Source organism: Scardinius erythrophthalmus (genome assembly GCF_964197995.2).
Source record: "Scardinius erythrophthalmus genome assembly, chromosome: 18".
Classification (NCBI taxonomy): Eukaryota; Metazoa; Chordata; class Actinopteri; order Cypriniformes; family Leuciscidae; genus Scardinius; species Scardinius erythrophthalmus.
The window spans coordinates 15,877,778-15,883,924 of NC_138238.1; the positions used below are offsets into that span (position 1 = coordinate 15,877,778).

At 37.9% G+C, this 6,147-nt stretch overlaps 1 protein-coding gene across 1 annotated transcript in view; it reads right to left on the reverse strand.

Annotated features, from left to right (window-relative positions):
• Positions 1 to 4,943, reverse strand: part of ablim2 (actin binding LIM protein family, member 2) — a 70,998-nt gene extending 66,055 nt beyond the window's left edge. The window contains exon 1 of the transcript XR_014032090.1: positions 4,805 to 4,943. The gene's annotated coding sequence lies outside the window, so the exon portion shown is untranslated. The remainder of the gene's footprint in view (positions 1 to 4,804) is intronic.
• Between the last annotated feature and the right edge of the window lie 1,204 nt (positions 4,944 to 6,147).

Sequence of the window (6,147 nt, forward strand, 5' to 3'; positions counted from 1 at the left end):
CCTGTTTAATTCAAACGCTTCTTTGCCGTTTCTTTGTAATTATTTGTGAAACTTACCAGAAATTTCTGAGTGAAAACTGTGTACGCTACGCTAAATCCTACAGCAATGTTGTTTCACTGTAGATTGATGACACTGAAAAGTCACATACATGCGCATGTGCATCAGTACACCAGGGAATTTGTGCTGGAGTGAAACCTCGATTCAATCAAATATCTGAATATAAAGCAAAACAGTGGAGAACATGTATACAAAGTTGTCTTAAAACTCTAGATGGCGCAGGCTAATAGGTCCTCAACATGCTTGCAATCACATCATTCTCTATAGGGCGCAGCTGATTGGTTCCTGTTGTGTCAGTAGCCAATGAGCTACGTGCTCAACCTTCAAATACATGGTGAGCATTTGCCTTAGCAGTGCAGTGCGCTTTGAAACCCTACACCTTCCCCAGCTCCACCTGGTATGGATAATTCATGTATACGCAGCAGCATGTCTTACTTGCTACTGCCAATACATACACGAGACGCTGCTGTGAGCAAGTCCCATACTTGCTCTGCAGCAGTGTAGCAGATCTATCAACACTGTCATATCCATTACCATGCCAAACACTTTGAGTTGTCATAACAGAAATATTAAATACACATCGTAGTAGCCCTAAGATGCCAAGTTCATTTTTTACCATCAATTTGAGCTAAAGCTGGTTAATTAGCAGAAGTTATTTCTAGTTCTCTATTGTTCGAACAACAGATGTTCAAGACGTTTTAGGTCATACTATTGTAGCAAAGCAGATGCGCTGGACAGTCTGTTTGCAAAACTAATGGCAGACAGGGGAGTGAAAACAACCTGCCTGAAAACAATCTTTATTTTAGCAAAAATTGATAATGTTATTCAAAAACTATTGCATTAGTACAAAAATATTACTGTACGAATTTATCTTCTGCAGCTTTTCTAGGATTAACCAAAAATAAATAAAAAAGTTAACCAAAACGGATAAAAAAAATCCTAGAAAAGCCAGTCCTTTCTGTTCTTTTTGCTGATTTACAGCTTCTGAGCTGAGAACAATGACTGGCAGTAAATCCAGACCTGATAAATCCAGTTTAGCACAGGGATGCTACATTCTGGATGTGTCCCCCATAACCTCAGCACTTTTGGTTTCCATGGCAGGATGAGAGGGCTGATGGTTAGAGAATCATCACACTCTGCTGTTACATTCCCTTCAGAGTCAAATATACATCACAATAATATACACACACCAGGATCAGAAATGAACAGGGGCTTGGGGGGAAATAAAATGCCACCAAAATGAACAAAAATCCCTGGAAAATCAAGATAATAGGGCAAAAGAACTACCCTGCACAATTACACAAAATCTATAACTGTCGTGATTAAAGTGAATATTGGAAAAGTTAAGCCCTGACCCTGCCACACATACAAACTGGAACATCGTTTAAATCTGCAAAAGGCCAATTCAAAACTGTATAGCACAAAACGGTTCTGAATAACAATATGTCTTTATTGCTGAACCAAATGAGCAGCAAACTACCATTATTTTTAAGATCTGATGTTTCAGGCTTGACTTTAGGGATGAGAGGCATGCCTGATCAGACAAAGATATATTTAGAGATATTCAAAGTGTGCAAAATGAAGGAAAGATTCCATGCATGCAAACTGCCTGTGGTTTGACATTGTTGTTTCAGTATCTCATGAACAAGCTGGAAATAAATTTTGATGAAGCCAGACGAAGCTCCATCTGGGGTGTCATGCAAACTGTCCATGAACACTGACTCAGCAGTACTTTATTCAGCAGAGCTTCATTCCTATAAAATAATGTAAATAAAGCTAAAGTTATCATATGAGTTATATTACTGTTGTGCATGTGCAGTGGCTATGGTACAATCATGTGTTGACAATACAACCATGCCTGTTATTTGTTTGAATAAAATTAAGCAGGATATGAACACACACACAGTCACCAGTATGGTGGCAGGTCATCTTTGGAACGCTTGCCTTTAGGGTATGATGGGTAAGCAGAAGCCTATTTTGCATGAAAGCGCAAATAACTGGTCTTATTGACAAATACAGCTCTTACCTTTGTGTAAAAAGTAAGCTCAAAGCAAATATCAAGTCATTAGCACATGGTCTGACTGTGGAAAGGGTTTGTGAACATGGCATTTGCAGGAAGGGATGTGCAAAATAATAAGTACTTTGTGGTATAATACGGTCTAAAAACATCAAATGACAAATATGGCAGACAATATGATGGTGGACAGAGTTAGTATATTAAATACAACAGATCCTGTTCTTGAAATGCCCCTTTAAACACTTGCTGATAATGAAACGGCATTCTCCCAGCATGCCAAGAGTCAATTAACAAACCAGCAGGGTTCATGCAGAAGGCAAGGGTGTATATTTCAAAGACTTTTAATACATAAGATATCCAATTTGTGTCTCCTTTCTGATTTCTGCAGGTCAGAGCGGCACCTTAAATAGCTGAAAACAGCTTCCACTTCACGTGAAAAATGAGCCTTCTTATTTAGACCCTACCGTAGTGTTTGATGAATAAGCTGGAGGCCATTCCTCTCACAGTCAGTCCCAATAAAACCAGGACAAGGAAAATGTCACAGGCCCACTCTAGATTTCAGGGCTAATTACTAGTGTCTCTTTCTCAGGGACTTTCTGTACAGCGGTGATATCATCCGCTATTTCTCTGTTTGCTTCCAACAGCTGTAAAAATCCAACATCCAGTCTGCTCCGCTCCTCAAAGAGCCAAAATCCACAGTCTGTCTAATTGCAACCAAATACCTTCAAAAAAGGAAAGGATTTAAAAACAAACATCTTAACCTGCATACCCTAATACAGAGGTGCAACTAACCGTACAATCACGCGAGGTTAGAAAAGCAAAATAAATGATTACCAGCTTTTTAAAAGCAGGAGACAATCACATCTTTTGGTGTCGATGACAAAGTCAGTATTTTGGCACAAATTCATCTGTTACTTGGTAGATACTAACCAAAACTATAAAATAAGATATTAGCCAAATAGTTAACTTGCCAGGGTTCCTACACATTTTCCATTTCAAAATGTATTTGACTCAAAAAAATTAACAAATCCAATAAAATTTAAAATTCCAAATCTCCTTCCAAAAGATTTTTCAGACCATATTTAACAAACGGTTCATACAAGTCATTTGTATATTAGTTTTTGCATAATGAGTAGAAACCTAACACACTTTATAACCTGCATATATTCACCTCGGATGCATCAGTTTGATACTGTAAAAGTGGTCTGATGTTGCATGATCACTAAACAGCAAAGTACAGTCTGATTTAGATTATCCCTTACTCCTTTATATGTTGCTGGTTTGAGTGACACACACACACACACACTTGTTTAGTGAAGTTCAAAATAGACTTGATTGTGGTAAAGACGAACAGTTTCATGTAATGAAAATGTGTGCCCTGAATTAATTCAGTCGTGCTCAATTAAATGATCACTCAAATTTTGCCATGAAATCACTCTGCTTGTGTGATACATTTATTTATTATAGAAAACTAAACAGGGGCGAAGCACAAATATTTTCCCATAATTATCCAGACATGGAAATTACTCAAACTTTTCCATACTTTGTAGGAACCCTGACTTGAAATAAGGGAAACCAATATGTGCCAACCAGTTTTTTGTGCTGTGAATTTTTTTTACATGTTCACTTTTGTACAAAAAATTAATCTGGCTCAGAAAACAGCACTTCTATGTCCCATATGAAAATAATTTCTGTTCTGAACCAAACCCAGTTGAGAACTGCTGCTCTGATGTATAGCTTCACTCCAAAGTCACTCCCATTATGATTTGAATTTCATCAAATGATTTTCATTTTGAAAATGATTTGGATTTGAGTTGAATTTCATTAACCAAATTATGCATAATGTGTTTCAGAAGTACTTTTCCAGAAGAACATAATTTCTAAAGAGAAATAAAGCTTTTGTGATCATAATTTCATTTAATTAAGCAACCACTTCATGCACTGGTATGAATAGGGTATGAGGCTGCAGAACATCAGTCTCCACATAAAATTTGCACTTGCTGCTACAGTTAAATATCGTATTGATTAAAGTCAGAGGTATTGACCACCTTGACAGCAAAATCAGCAAATACCCGAGATCTTGCGGGTTATCCCAATTACCAGATGTTCTGCTCAACACCCTCACTTTTAACTTAAACTACCACATAGTGAGTGACAGTAGACCTACAGTATTCTACAGTATATACAGTACTCTTTATTACATTACTTTCAAAGTATCGTGCAATGTCAAGTTAATGAACTTTCTAAGGGAGCTTCCAAAATGACCTAAAAATGCAGTTAAAAATCCATGGACAAAATCCAATTGTTTGGTTACTAAAATATTAAAGCAGCATGTTTTAGACTAGAATTTTTTTGATATTTTATAGATAAAGAGAGACAGATTTCTCAATATAAATGAAAACGCCAAATGCAACAAATCCCTTAGTAATTGTATTTTGTTTCTTACAAACTTAAGTGGTTCATTGTCACTGGCTGCAAAACACAAAGACGGTGCTTCGGCCTAATTAAACATCTGGGACCACAGTTAAACGCAAAGAGACAACCCATGTAAATACACCTTGGACAGCAGCAGCACATTCCGCATTTCGTACAACAGCGCTGCACTGCAACATAATGAGCGCTGGTGGATGGGTGGGTGGAACCATCAGACTACCGCGTACAGACACAGGCAAATCTCCGGGCTTTTAAGTAATGAGATTAGTATATGTGATGCACTCCCAACACACTCACCGGTGCTCATTGTTATCCGCAGACCTTTTCAGAGTCCAATGTCATGTAGGCTATGTCTCTAAATCCTCATTAAGACTGAGCAGTCAGCGCGCTCCGTACATTTTCCAACCGCCCGGTGCACAAGTGCTCGAGGCAACGTGGAAAGTAATAAAAAGATACCAAATAAGCGCCTCGCACCTGCGACTGATGAAAAGTCGTTGCTATATATTCTGTCGAATCGGTAATAAACGTAGTGCGCAGCGTTGCGGGCGCATGCACGAGCAGGGTGTTGCCGTATGGCTGTGATGCGCTCGTGCGTAGGCTATTTGCCTCAGCACCATTCCCGCACGAGACGCACAGTGCCAGATACGTTTAAAGACGGGAGGGCGTATGGGAAATGGAGTTTATGTACGCGGATTCCGATTATCAGAAGAAACTCAAGATTAACTACAGCAAAATACCATTAACATTAATGGAACCATTTTAAAGCACACCAGAGATTGGATTTCCCTCTGTATTGGCCCCAAGACTCAATGTGCTCATGTGCTGACATATAGTTGGGGGACCCCAGGGGTCTCAGCCAGGTGCCTCACACTGGGCTTCTGCCAGACACTTAGGCCTGGTTTCACAGACAGGTCTTAGATTAAGCCAGGTTTAGGCTTATTCAATTAGAACTAAATAAGTAGCTTGTATAAACATGCCTTAGAAAAAAACATTACTGGTGGGCATCTTGAGACAAAACAATGGCACTGACATTTAAGATATGTCAGCGCAAGTTGCTTTCAGTTAAAACAGCTCAAACATGCATTTTAGCCTGGGACTAGGTTCAAGTCATGTCAGTGAAACCGAGGGATAAAGTAATATCCACCATTTGTCATAACGCAAACAGTGTGGGGTGAGCTGTGCACATATAACAGTGATGCGATGCTTTCAAAGCTACGTTAATAAGCTCCAGATATTTATATATGAAAAATAAGTAAATTGATCAAGTTATAATTAAATGCATAAAAGAATTAGTGTACATGCATAATTACATTTAATACATTGGCTGTATACTGAGCAGTGTTGTATATTTGAGATACTATTAAAAGGTTAATTTGAATTAGTTTCTCATTTTAATTCTATATAAATTATAATTTCAGTTTGTTATTTTAGTACATGAAGTTAAATTAAAATAAGTGATGGCAATTAATTAATTCATATATATTTCAGTTAACTTTTATTTAAGTTTACTATAAGAATCACCCCAGTACTGAGAAACTGCACAACAGGACAAACTAACACCATCTAGTGTTAAACATTTATGGCATCCTCTATCAGTCTTTACTTATTTGCATACAAATCACACTGCATACCGGACAAAA